We start from the raw sequence: 15,149 nt of genomic DNA, 5'->3' as shown, positions 1-15,149 counted from the left end.
CCCTACATATGTTGTCTACAAGAGACCCACCTCAAAACAGGGGACACATACAGACTGAAAGTGAAGGGCTGGAAAAAGATTTTCCATGCAAATAGGGACCAAAAGAAAGCAGGAGTAGCAATACTTATATCAGATAAAATAGACTTTAAAACAAAGGCTGTGAAAAGAGACAAAGAAGGTCACTACATAATGATCAAAGGATCAATCCAAGAAGAAGATATAACAATTATAAATATATATGCACCCAACACGGGAGCACCACAGTACGTAAGACAAATGCTAACAAGTATGAAAGGAGAAATTAATAATAACACAATAATAGTGGGAGACTTTAATACCCCACTTACACCTATGGATAGATCAACTAAACAGAAAATTAACAAGGAAACACAAACCTTAAACGATACAATAGACCAGTTAGACCTAATTGATATCTATAGGACATTTCATCCCAAAACAATGAATTTCACCTTTTTCTCAAGCGCACATGGAACCTTCTCCAGGATAGATCACATCCTGGGCCATAAAGATAGCCTTGGTAAATTCAAAAAAATAGAAATCATTCCAAGCATTTTTTCTGACCACAATGCAGTAAGATTAGATCTCAATTACAGGAGAAAAACTATTAAAAATTCCAACATATGGAGGCTGAACAACACACTGCTGAATAACCAACAAATCACAGAGGAAATCAAAAAAGAAATCAAAATTTGCATAGAAACGAATGAAAATGAAAACACAACAACCCAAAACCTGTGGGACACGGTAAAAGCAGTCCTAAGGGGAAAGTTCATAGCAATACAGGCACACCTCAAGAAACAAGAAAAAAGTCAAATAAATAACCTAACTCTACACCTAAAGCAACTAGAAAAGGAAGAAATGAAGAACCCCAGGGTTAGTAGAAGGAAAGAAATCTTAAAAATTAGAGCAGAAATAAATGCAAAAGAAACAAAAGAGACCATAGCAAAAATCAACAAAACCAAAAGCTGGTTCTTTGAAAGGATAAATAAAATTGACAAACCATTAGCCAGACTCATCAAGAAACAAAGGGAGAAAAATCAAATCAACAAAATTAGAAACGAAAATGGAGAGATCACAACAGACAACACAGAAATACAAAGGATCATAAGAGACTACTATCAACAATTATATGCCAATAAAATGGACAACGTGGAAGAAATGGACAAATTCTTAGAAAAGTACAACTTTCCAAAATTGGACCAGGAAGAAATAGAAAATCTTAACAGACCCATCACAAGCATGGAAATTGAAACTGTAATCAAAAATCTTCCAGCAAACAAAAGCCCTGGTCCAGACGGCTTCACAGCTGAATTCTACCAAAAATTTAGAGAAGAGCTCACACCTATCCTGCTCAAACTCTTCCAGAAAATTGCAGAGGAAGGTAAACTTCCAAACTCATTCTATGAGGCCACCATCACCCTAATACCAAAACCTGACAAAGATGCCACAAAAAAAGAAAACTACAGGCCAATATCACTGATGAACATAGATGCAAAAATCCTTAACAAAATTCTAGCAATCAGAATCCAGCAACACATTAAAAGATCATTCACCATGATCAAGTGGGCTTTATCCCAGGGATGCAAGGATTCTTCAATATCCGCAAATCAATCAATGTAATACACCACATTAACAAATTGAAAAATAAAAACCATATGATTATCTCAATAGATGCAGAGAAAGCCTTTGACAAAATTCAACATCCATTTATGATAAAAACTCTCCAGAAAGCAGGAATAGAAGGAACATACCTCAACATAATAAAAGCTATATATGACAAACCCACAGCAAACATTATCCTCAATGGTGAAAAATTGAAAGCATTTCCTCTAAAGTCAGGAACAAGACAAGGGTGCCCACTTTCACCATTACTATTCAACATAGTTTTGGAAGTTTTGGCCACAGCAATCAGAGCAGAAAAAGAAATAAAAGGAATCCAAATTGGAAAAGAAGAAGTAAAACTCTCACTATTTGCAGATGACATGATCCTCTACATAGAAAACCCTAAAGATTGCACCAGAAAATTACTAGAAATAATCAATGACTATAGTAAAGTTGCAGGATATAAAATCAACACACAGAAATCCCTTGCATTCCTATACACTAATAATGAGAAAACAGAAAGAGAAATTAAGGAAACAATTCCATTCACCATTGCAACGGAAAGAATAAAATACTTAGGAATATATCTACCTAAAGAAACTAAAGACCTATATATAGAAAACTATAAAACACTGGTGAAAGAAATCAAAGAGGACACTAATAGATGGAGAAATATACCATGTTCATGGATTGGAAGAATCAATATAGTGAAAATGAGTATACTACCCAAAGCAATTTATAGATTCAACGCAATCCCTATCAAGCTACCAACAGTATTCTTCACAGAGCTAGAACAAATAATTTCACAATTTGTATGGAAATACAAAAAACCTCGAATAGCCAAAGCGATCTTGAGAAAGAAGAATGGAACTGGAGGAATCAACCTACCTGACTTCAGGCTCTACTACAAAGCCACAGTTATCAAGACAGTATGGTACTGGCACAAAGACAGAAATATTGATCAATGGAATAAAATAGAAAGCCCAGAGATAAATCCACGAACATATGGACACCTTATCTTTGACAAAGGAGGCAAGAATATACAATGGATTAAAGACAATCTCTTTAACAAGTGGTGCTGGGAAATCTGGTCATCCACTTGTAAAAGAATGAAACTGGACCACTTTCTAACACCATACACAAAAATAAACTCAAAATGGATTAAAGATCTAAACGTAAGACCAGAAACTACAAAACTCCTAGAGGAGAACATAGGCAAAACACTCTCCGACATACATCACAGCAGGATCCTCTATGACCCACCTCCCAGAATATTGGAAATAAAAGCAAAAATAAACAAATGGGACCTAATTAACCTTAAAAGCTTCTGCACATCAAAGGAAACTATTAGCAAGGTGAAAAGACAGCCTTCAGAATGGGAGAAAATAATAGCAAATGAAGCAACCGACAAACAACTAATCTCAAAAATATACAAGCAACTCCTACAGCTCAACTCCAGAAAAATAAACGACCCAATCAAAAAATGGGCCAAAGAACTAAATAGACATTTCTCCAAAGAAGACATACAGATGGCTAACAAACACATGAAAAGATGCTCAACATCACTCATTATCAGAGAAATGCAAATCAAAACCACTATGAGGTACCATTTCACACCAGTCAGAATGGCTGCGATCCAAAAGTCTACAAATTATAAATGCTGGAGAGGGTGTGGAGAAAAGGGAACCCTCTTACACTGTTGGTGGGAATGCAACCTAGTACAGCCACTAGGGAGAACAGTGTGGAGATTCCTTAAAAAACTGGAAATAGAACTGCCTTATGATCCAGCAATCCCACTGCTAGGCATACACACTGAGGAAACCAGAAGGGAAAGAGACACGTGTACCCCAATGTTCATCGCAGCACTGTTTATAATAGCCAGGACATGGAAGCAACCTAGATGTCCATCAGCAGATGAATGGATAAGAAAGCTGTGGTACATATACACAATGGAGTATTACTCAGCCATTAAAAAGAATACATTTGAATCAGTTCTAATGAGGTGGATGAAACTGGAGCCTATCATACAGAGTGAAGTAAGCCAGAAGGAAAAACATAAATACAGTATACTAACGCATGTATATGGAATTTAGAAAGATGGTAACAATAACTCTGTATACGAGACAGCAAAAGAGACACTGATGTATAGAACAGTCTTATGGACTCTGTGGGAGAGGGAGAGGGTGGGAAGATTTGGGAGAATGGCATTGAAACATGTAAAATATCATGTAGGAAACGAGTTGCCAATCCAGGTTCGATGCACGATGCTGGATGCTTGGGGCTGGTGCACTGGACGGCCCAGAGGGATGGTATGGGGAGGGAGGAGGGAGGAGGGTTCGGGATGGGGAACACATGTATACCTGTGGCGGAGTCATTATGATATTTGACAAAACTAATACAATTATGTAAAGTTTAAAAATAAAATAAAATTAGAAAAAAAAAAAAAAAAAAACTTTGGCCAAATAAACTCTCTGAGACTTGCACACATAAAAAAAAAAAAAAAAAAATTATGTTGTCCTAGAAAGTTTTTCACCCACTCCAGTGTTCTTGCCTGGAGAATCCCAGGGACAGGGGAGCCTAATGGGCTGCCATCTTTAGGGTCCCACAGAGTCAGACACGACTGAAGTGACTTAGCTGCAGCAGCAGCAGCAGAAAGTTTTTCAGTGCACATAACATAAATAACCAATGTTCATTGAAAGTTTATTCTTTTTACTTGCTGTTATAAATAAGACATATTATATATTTAAATATAAAAGGATTGAAGATCAACCAAAACATTGACTGCATTGACATAGTGATAAAAATACAGAATATAAAAGTTATTCAAAAATATTTGAGTTGCATGTGCTTTTTACTCACTTTGATTTTAGTACCTATGTCTGACAGCAGTTAATCACACATAGCTTATCCTTTCCCTTCTTATTTTTATAACTGGCTTTAAAAAGCCAAACATAGATTAAAGAAGTGAACGATATTTTTCTACTGTTTTTCTCCATAGTATATATAAAAGTATATATGAAATGCATCTGGGAATGTCTAAGGAAGAATAAGTCCATTCATACATCTGTTTTTTAAAGGGATATATTTGACCACTATTCACCTGTATCTACTATAAAGTGAATAATATACAGTTAATAACATTCTGATTACTACAAAGTTATTGTTTTTCCTGACTTCTGCTGAACCCAGTAACCGAAAATACTGAGATCGAGTCCATATGTGAAATGGGTTCGGGTAAAGTTTGACAAAACATGCAGGTCAAGTTTAGATTAGAAAAATTTGTTCACACATTTATTCCTACAGATCCTAAAATGTCAACATATCTGACCATCTGATTAGGTTTCCATGAACAAGTTTGAGACATTACATGTATCACAACCTTTCAGTAAATAAAGCACAGTGAATTCAACTTCTTATAAAAGAATGGTTTTTCCTAAGGAACCTCTGAATGTCCATTTAACTAAGGCTTCTTTGGCTGATTAAAACATACCAGAATTTTTCTAGCTTTTTCATTTGAATGAGAAGGTTGTTGCTAGTGATAAAATTTTCCTTTCAGGGGCTTTGCATATAAAATTCCATTTGGATGACTGAAGATATGGATGCAGATTCTGATAGGGCTGCTTTAAAACATCATCCAACTTAAATAGTTTGCATTACCTTGTGTAATTAACTATAAAATTATTTAACATGAAAGATTAAGACTTCAAAAAATTTTCTCTTTAACTTGAAGTGACTTCTTATATTCCTCAAAATGATGGAATCCCAGAAATATGGGCTTATCCATGGTTGTTAATGGCTGTTTTTGTTTTAGTAAACGTATTTAGTGGAGAGTGAAAAAGTTGGCTTAAAGCTCAACATTCAGAAAACGAGGATCATGGCATCCAGTCCCATCACTTCATGGGAAATAGATGGGGAAACAGTGGAAACACTGTCAGACTTTATTTTTGGGGGCTCCAAAATCACTGCATATGGTGACTGCACCCATGAAATTAAAAGATGCTTACTCCTTGGAAGGAAAGTTATGACCAACCTAGATAGCATATTCAAAAGCAGAGACATTACTTTGCCAACAAAGGTCCGTCTAGTCAAGGCTATGGTTTTTCCAGTGGTCGTGTATGGATGTGAGAGTTGGACTGTGAAGAAAGCTGAGCGCTGAAGAATTGATGCTTTTGAACTGTGGTGTTGGAGAAGACTCTTGAGAGTCCCTTGGACCGCAAGGAGATCCAACCAGTACATTCTGAAGGAGATCAGCCCTGGGAGTTCTTTGGAAGGAATGATGCTAAAGCTGAAACTCCAGTACTTTGGCCACCTCATGCGAAGAGTTGACTCATTGGAAAAGACTCTGATGCTGGGAGGGATTGGGGGCAGGAGGAGAAGGGGACGACAGAGGATGAGATGGCTGGATGGCATCACTGACTGGATGGATGTGAGTCTGAGTGAACTCCGGGAGTTGATGATGGACAGGGAGGCCTGGCGTGCTGCGATTCATGCGGTTGCAAAGAGTTGGACACGACTGAACTGAACTGAACTGAAACATATTTAAGGGCTTCCTAGGAGCTCAGAGGTAAAGAATTTGCCTGCCAATGCAGGAGACATGAGTTGGCAACCCGCTCCAGTATTCTTGCCTGGGAAATCCCATGGACAGAGGAGCCTGGAGGTCTACAGTCCATGAGGTCACAAAAGAATGGGACATGACTTAGTGACTAAACAACAACAGACATATTTAAAGAACAACAAAACCCCCAAACTATTTATATATGTATTTTACGTATACACATATGAAAAGCCCAGCATGGTCCTTAGGCATATTATGTGCTCAGTCGCTTCAGTCGTGTCTGACTCTTTGTGACCTATGGACTGTAGCCCACCAGACTCCTCTGTCCATGGGATTCTCCAGGCAAGAATACTGAAGTGGGTTGCCATGCCCTCCTCCAGGTTAGGCATATATGAGTAAATGCAAATTGTAAATCCTGATTGAGTAATGACTGTGAAGATTTTCCCCAACATTTAGAAAAGTTCTACTCTAATGCAGAAGAAATAATATACTATGGTATCAAATGCTCATTTCTGCTAAAGGAATCAACTACCGAAATGTTTTATTTGTATAAAGTAACAAGTGGTACAGATGCAAAAACAAACAAAAACCCAACAACTTCCCCAATACTACTTCAAAATGAGCATATCAAACTTGATTTTCTTTAGAATGTAGTTATTTATCTTCTGGACAAAAATGCTTAGTCAGTCTTCAAAGAAAAGCAATTACAATTTGAGGACACTTCATATTCGTCTCTGTTGCCCGCACCAATTCCATCTCATATGAATTTTTCCATTCATGAAAACGATTAAATTCTCCACTGCTGTCTGCGGCACCAATTATTTATTCTGGATCAGGACCTCTGGTAAAACTTCTTGCTCAAGCAGGATCTCTTTTCTTCTATGATTTGCTATCACCAGGTTCACTATCAGATATTTTCTTTTTGTACCATCTTTTTCTTTACCAGCTTTTTGAGAATTAAGAAATGCTTCAATTAACTCTGGACAATCTAAATTTTCTTCCAGCTCTAAAGGATTGTCTGTATCTGTTAATCTCTTCCATTTCAGGAAATACCTCACCTTCCCATTTACTACATGTCAGTCTAGTTCTTTTTCTACTATAAATTCTTCAGATTCTGCCTCTTTGAATTTTTTACCCTGTTAGTTCTGTTTCTTTCTCATTTTTTTTACATTAGAGGCACGGTGCCTAGTGATCCCCTGAGGGCAAGGAGAGGGAACATTGTAGGAGAGGGCCATGACCAAAGTCAGTGGAGGTTTCTCCTGCTTTGCCCATACATTTATTAAACCAAGTGCAATGTATTGAGGATAAAGAAACAAATATTTGGATCAAAGCCATTTATTGGCTATATATTGTATGTTAGTAATACAAAAGTGCTGCAGGTATTATAAGTAAAAAAGATGGTTCTGCTGGGGGAAATAAGTAGGTCAGTGACTAAAAATTAGGTTAATTAGCCCAGATAATAAGTACTACAGGAGTCTTGTTTGAGATGTGTGGCAAGAGCAAACTCATCATTATTTGGTAAGTGCTTTCTTGATTCTAATTTGAGGAAATTTAAAGCAATCAGCCAAAAATCTCCAAAACTAAACAACAAAAAACCTTGATACTAAAATGAGGATTTATGAACTATGATCTGTACTGACTGAATGGTCATCCCCTATACCCCTGCCAAAAAAAAAAAAAAATGTCCATGAACTAACCCCTGAAACCTGTGAATGTGAGCTTATTTGGGAGAAAGGCCTTTGCACATATAACTAATATAAAGACTTCAAAATGAAATCACCGTAGATTATCCAGGCAGACCGTAAATATCCTTAGAAAGATGGTGGAATATTTAAGACAGAAAAGGACAAAGTCGGAGTGGCTGTGTAAAGACCTAAGAGACAGAGATTGGAATTTCTCAGCCACAAGCTGAGGACTGCCCGGACCCACCAGAAACTGGAAAAGGCAAGGAAAGATTCTCATCTAGATGCTTTGGAGAAAACAGAGCCCTGACAACATCTTGATTTCAGATCTATTCTCTAGAACTGTGAGAGAACAAATTTATGCTGTTTAAACTGCTGAAATTGTGGTAATTTATTATGGCAGCTACAGAAAACAAATCATGATCTAATCTGCCTTATTTTGCAAATCATAGACAATTTTGAAAGTGTTTCAGTCACTACAAAGATGAAAGTGCATGTAGAAATGTCTATATGAATCACAGTAGGGAACATTTTCTTTATTACATTTAGATATATATTGCTTTTATATACCACAGCACATCATAGTGTTTGGTTTTTTTCCCTCTCCCCATGTCCATGAGTCTATTCTTTATGTCTGTTTCTCCATTGCTGCCCTGAAAATAAATTCTTCAGTACCATTTTTCTAGATTCCATATATATATGTTAGAATATGATATTTATCTTTCTCTTTCTGACTTACTTCACTCTGTATAATAGGTTCTAGGTTCATCCACCTCATTAGAACTAACTCAAGTGTGTTCCTTTTTATGGCTGAGTAATAGTTCATTGGGTATATATACCACTACTTCTTTATCCATTCATTTATCGATGGACATCTAGTTTGCTTCCATTCTACCTATTGTAAATAGCTCTGCAATGAACAATGGGACATATATGTCTTTTCAGTTTTGGTTTCCTCAGGGAAACCTGGGAAACCTAGGAGTGCTGGGTCATATGGTGGTTTTATTCCTAGTTTTTAAAGGAATTTCCATACCGTCTTTCCTAGTGGCTGTATCGATTTGCATTCCCACCAACAGTGCAAGAGTGTTCCCTTTTCTCCACACCCTCTCCCCCATTTATTGTTTGTAGACTTTTTGATGATGGCCATTCTGACCTGTGTGAGGTGATATCTCATTGTAGTTCTGATTTGCATTTCTCTAATAATGAGTGAGGTTGAGCATCTTTTCATGTGTTTGTTAGCCATCTGTATGTCTTCTTTGAGAAATGTCTGTTTAGGTCTTCTTCACACTTTTTGATTGGGTTGTTTGTTCTTCTGGTATTGAGTTATATGAGCTGCTTGTGTATTTTGGAAATTAATTCTTTGTCAGTTGTTTTATGCTATTATTTTCTCCCATTCTGAGGGTTGTCTTTTCACCTTGCTTATAGTTTCCTTTGCTGTGCAAAAGCTTTTAAGTTTAATCAGGTCCAACTTGTTTACTTTTGTTTTTATTTCCATTACTCTAGGAGGTGGGTCATGGAGAAGGCAATGGCAACCCACTCCATTACTCCTGCCTGGAAAATCCCATGGATGGAGGAGCCTGGTAGGCTGTAGTCCGTGGGGTCACAAAAAGTCGGACACTTACTGAGCGACTTCACTTTCACTTTTCACTTTCATGCATTGGAGAAGGAAATGGCAACCCACTCCAGTGTTCTTGCCTGGAGAATCCCAGGGGTGGTGGAGCCTGGTGGGCTGCCATCTGTGGGGTCGCACAGAGTCAGACATGACTGAAGCAACTTAGCAGCAGCAGTAGCAGCAGCAGCAGCAGGAGGTGGGTCATGGAGGATCTTGCTTTGATTTATGTCATCAAGTGTTCTGCCTGTGTTTTCCTCTAAGAGTTTTATAGTTTTTGGTCTTACATTTAGGTGTTTAATCCATTTTGAGTTTATCCTTGTGTATGGTATTAGGAAGTGTTCTAATTTCATTCTTTTACATGTAGCCATCAAGTTCTCCCTGCACCATTTATTGAAGAGGCTGTCTTTGCCCCATTGTATATTACCTCCTTTGTCAAAAATAAGATGCCCATAGGTGCATGGGATTATTTCTGGACTTTCTATCTTGTTCCATCGGTCTATATTTCTATTTTTGTGCCAGTACCATACTGTCTGGATGACTATAGCTTTGTAGTATAATCTAAAGTCAGGAAGGTTGATTCCTCCAATTCCATTCTTCTTTCTCAAGACTTCTTTGGCTATTCAGAGTCTTTTGTGTTTCCATATGAATTGTGAAATTTTTTGTTCTAGTTCTCTGAAAAATGTCATTGGAATTTGAAAAAGATTGCATTGAATCTGTACATTGCCTTTGGTAGTACAGTCATTTTCACAGCATTGATTCTTTCTACCCAGGAACATGGAATGTTTATGTAGTCTTTGATTTCTTTCATTAGTGTCTTATAATTTTCTAGGTACAGTTCTTTTGTCTCCTTGGGTAGGTTTATTCCTAGATATTTAATTCTATTTGTTGCAATAGTGAATGGGATTGAATCCTTAATTTCTCTTTCTTATTATTCATTGTTAGTATATATAAATGCAATGGATTTCTGTGTATTGATTTTGAATCCTGAAACTTTGCTAAATTCACTGATTACCTCTAGTAATTTTCTGATACTATCTTTAGAGTTTTCTATATACAGTATCATGTCATCTGCAAACAGAGCTTTACTTCTTCTTTTCTGATCTGGATTCTTTTTATTTCTTTTTCTTCTCTGATTGCTGTAGCTAGGACTTCCAGAACTATGTTGAATAATAGTGGGGAAAGTGGACACCCTTGTCTTGTTCCTGATCTTTGGGGGAATGCTTCCAGTTTTTCACCATTGAGAATAATGTTTGCTGTAATCTTATCATATATGGCCTTTAATATTGTTGAGGTAGCTTCATTCTATGCCCATTTTTTGAAGAGTTTTCATCATAAATGGGTGCTGAATTTTGTCAAAGGCTTTTTCTGCATCTATTGAGATGATCATGTTTTTTATCTTTCAGTTTGTTAATATGATGTATCACATTGATTGATTTGCATATACTGAAGAATCCTTGCATTCCAGGAATAAACCCACCTTGATCATGATGTATGAGCTTTTTGATGTGTTGCTGAATTCTGTTTGGTAAAATTTTGTTGAGGATTTTTGCATCTATGTTCATCAGTGATATTGGCCTGTGGTTTTCTCTTTTTGTGTTGTCTTTGTCTGGTTTTGGTATTAGGGTGATGGTTGCCTCGTAGAATGAGTTTGGAAGTGCTCCTTTGCAATTTCTGAAAGAGTTTTAAAACAATAGGCATTAGCCCGTCTCTAAATATTTGATAGAATTCTCCTGTGAAGCCATCTGGTCCTGGGCTTTTGTGTTTTGGAAGATTTTTTATCACAGCTTCAATTTCAGTGTTTGCAATTCAGTTGCTCATAATTTCTATTTCTTCCTGGTTCAGTCTTGGAAGATTGAACTTTCCTAAGAATCTGTCCATTTCTTCCAGAATATCCATTTTATTGCCATATAGTTGTTCATAATAGTCTCTTGTAATCCTTTGTATTTCTTCATTGTCTGTTGTAACCCCTCCTTTTTCATTTCTAATTTTGTTGATTAGATCTTCTCTCTTTTTTTCTTGATGAGTCTGGCTTGTCAATTTTATCTTCTCAAAAACAAACTTTTAGTTTTATTAATCTTTACTATTGTTTCTTTCAATTCTTTTTCATTTATTTCTGCTCAGATCTTTATGATTTCTTTCCTTCTACTAATTTTGGGTTTTTGCTCTTCTTTTTCCAGTTGTTCTGGGCATAAATTTAGGTTGTCTATTTGATGTTTTTCTTGTCCCTTGAGGTAGGATTCTATTGCTATAAACTTCCCTCTTAGAACTGCTTTTGCTGAATCCCATAGATTTTGAGATATCGTGTTTTCTTTGTCATTTGTGTCTAGAAATTTTTTTGACTTCCCTTTTGATTTCTTCAGTAACCTGTTGATTATTAAGAAATGTGTTGTTTAATCCCCATGTGTTTGTGTTTTTTACAGTTTTTTTCTTGTAATCGATATCTAGTCTCAAGGCATTGTGGTTGGAGAAGATGCTTGATACAATTTCAGTTTTCTTAAATTTACTGAGGTTTGATTTGTGACCCAAGATGTAGTCTGTCCTGGAAAATGTTCCATGTGCACTTGAGAAGAAGGTGTATTCTTCTGCATTTGGATGAAATGTCCTGAAGATATCAATGAGATCCATCTCAGCTAATTTTAGACTTGTGTTTCCTTGTTAATTTTCTGTTTTGATGATCTGTCCAATGGTGTGAGTGGGGTGTTAAAGTCTCCTATTATTATTGTGTTACTGTAGAGTTCTCCTTTTATATCTGTTAGTGTTTTCTTATGTATTGAGGTGCTCCTATGTTGGGTGCATAGATATTTACAATTGTTTTGTCTTCCCCATGGATTGATCCCTTGATCATTATGTAGTGTCCTTCCTTATCTCTTATAATCTTCTTTATTTTAAGATCTATTTTGTCTGATATGAGGGTTGCTGCTCCAGCTTTCTTTTGCTTCCCATTTGCATTAATATATTTTTCCATCCTCTCACTTTCAGTCTATATGTGTTTGAAGTGGGTTACTTATGGACAGCATATGTATGGATCTTGTTTTTTATCCATTCAGCCAGTCTGTGTCTTTTAGTTGGAGCATTTAATCCAATTACGTTTAAAGTAATTATTGATATATATGTTCCTATTGCCATTTTCTTAATTGTTTGGGTTGATTTTTGTAGATATTTATTTCTTCTCTTGTATTTCTTGACTATATAATTTCCTTTAATATTTGTTGTAAAGCTGGTTGGTGGTACTGAATTCTCTTAACTTTTGCTTGTCTGAAAAGCTTTTTATTTCTCCATCAATTTTGAATGAGATCCTTGCTGAGTACTATAATCTTGGTTGTAGATTTTTCCCTTTCAGTACATTAAATATATCCTGCCATTCCCTTCTGGCCTGCAGAGTTTCTGTTGAAAGATCAGCATAAATGTATGGGGTTTCCCTTTTATGTTTGTTCCCTTGTATGTTACTTGTTGCTTTTCCTTTGCTGCTTTAAAAAATTTTTTTTCTTTGTGTTTAATCTTCGTTAGTTTGATTAGTGTGTGTCTTGGCATGTTTCTCCTTGGGTTTATCCTCTATGGGACACATTATGCCTCTTGGACTTGATTGACTATTTCCTTTTCCATGTTGAATAAATTTTCAACTATAATCTCTTCAAAAATTTTCTCATACCCTTTCTTTCTCTCTTCTTCTGGGACCCCTATAATTCGAATGTTGGTGTGTTTGATATTGTCCCAGAGGTCTCTGAGACTGTCCTCAGTTCTTTTCATTCTTTTTACTTTCTTCTGCTCTTCAGAAGTTATTTCCACCATTTATCTTCCAGCTCATTGATTCGTTTTTCTGCTTTGGATATTCTGCTATTGATTCCTTCTAGATTATTTTTAATTTCAGTAATTGTGTTGTTTGTATGTTTATTCCTTTTTTTTTTAATTTAGTCTTTTAATAGGTTCATTCTTTTTTTTTTTTTTTTTTTTACTTTACAATATTGTATTGGTTTTGCCATACATCAACATGAATCCGCCACAGGTATACACATGTTCCCCCATCCCGAACCCCCATCCTTCCTCCCTCCCCATACCATCCCTCTGGGTTGTATGTTTATTCTTTAATTCTTCTAGGTCTTTGTTGATTGATTATAGCATTTTCTCCATTTTGTTTTCAAGGTTTTTGATCTTCTTTACTATCAGGATTCTGAATTCTTTTTCAGGTAGTTTGCTATTTCCCCTACATTTATTTGGACTTCTGTATTTCTGGTTTGTTACTTCATTTGTGTAGTATTTCTTTGCATTTTCATTTTTTTCTTAACTTACTGTGTTTGAGGTCTCACTTTCCTAAGCTTCAAGGTTGAACTTTTTTATTCCTTTTGGTTTCTGCCCTCCTAAGTATGATCCATTGGTTTATGAAAGCTTCTTATAGGGTGAGACTTGTGCTGACTGTGTTTGTTTATTTGTTTGTTTGTTTGTTTTTTCTCTCATGGGCAAGACTGGGATGGTAATCTTGTCTGCTGATAATTAGGTTTATATTTTTGTTTTGTTTGTTTAGATGAGGTGTACAGGGTGCTACTGGTGGTTGGGTGATGCCGGGTCTTGTATTCAAGTGGTTTCCTTTGTATGATTTCTCACTATTTGATACTCCCTAGGGTTAGTTCTCTGGTAGTCTAGGGCCTATGGTCTTGGACTCAGTGCTCCCAGTCCAAAGGCTCTGGGCTTGATCTCTGGTCAGGGTCAAAGATTCCACAAGTGATTTGTATGACATTAGATCAGATCAGATCAGTCGCTCAGTCGTGTCCGACTCTTTGCGACCCCATGAATCCCAGCACGCCAGGCCTCCCTGTCCATCACCAACTCCCGGAGTTCACTCAGACTCATGTCCATCGAGTCAGTGATGCCATCCAGCCATCTTATCCTCTGTCGTCCCCTTCTCCTCCTGCCCCCAATCTCTCCCAGCATCAGAGTCTTTTCCAATGAATCAACTCTTCACATGAGGTGGCCAAAGTACTGGAGTTTCAGCTTTAGCATCATTCCCTACAAAGAAATCCCATGGCTGGTCTCCTTCAGAATGGACTGGTTGGATGTCCTTGCAGTCCAAGGGACTCTCAAGAGTCTTCTCCAACACCACAGTTCAAAAGCATGAATTCTTTGGCGCTCAGCCTTCTTCACAGTCCAACTCTCACATCCATACATGACCACAGGAAAAACCATAGCCTTGACTAGACGAACCTTTGTTGGCAAAGTAATGTCTCTGCTTTTTAATATGCTGTCAATGTTGGTCATAACTTTCATTCCAAGGAGTAAGTGTCTTTTAATTTCATGGCTGCAGTCACCATCTGCAGTGATTTTGGAGCCCAGAAAAATAAAGTCTGACACTCTTTCCACTGTTTCCCCACCTATTTCCCATGAAGTGGTGGGACCAGATGCCACGATCTTCGTTTTCTGAATGTTGAGCTTTAAGCCAACTTTTTCACTCTCCACTTTCACTTTCATCAAGAGGCTTTTTAGTTCCTCTTCACTTTCTGCCATAAGGGTGGTGTCATCTGCATAGCTGAAGTTATTGATATTTCTACCGGCAATCTTGATTCCAGTTTGTGTTTCTTCCAGTCCAGCATTTCTCATGATGTACTCTGCATATAAGTTAAATAAACAGGGTGACAATATACAGCCTTGACGAGCTCCTTTTCCTATTTGGAACCAGTCTGGTTGT

The 15,149-nt window shown here is 36.9% G+C and overlaps 1 protein-coding gene and 1 pseudogene across 1 annotated transcript in view; one reads left to right on the top strand and one right to left on the bottom strand.

Annotated features, from left to right (window-relative positions):
* Nucleotides 1-15,149, top strand: part of GRID2 (glutamate ionotropic receptor delta type subunit 2) — a 1,601,543-nt gene that overhangs the window by 1,173,650 nt on the left and 412,744 nt on the right. The gene's annotated exons all lie outside the window — the stretch shown is intronic.
* On the bottom strand, nt 6,833-7,341 carry LOC109559949 (chromobox protein homolog 3 pseudogene; annotated as a pseudogene).

This window comes from Bos indicus, chromosome 6 (genome assembly GCF_029378745.1).
Source record: "Bos indicus isolate NIAB-ARS_2022 breed Sahiwal x Tharparkar chromosome 6, NIAB-ARS_B.indTharparkar_mat_pri_1.0, whole genome shotgun sequence".
Classification (NCBI taxonomy): Eukaryota; Metazoa; Chordata; class Mammalia; order Artiodactyla; family Bovidae; genus Bos; species Bos indicus.
Note: the sequence above shows the minus strand (reverse complement) of the source record. Positions and strands in the feature narration are given on the sequence as shown.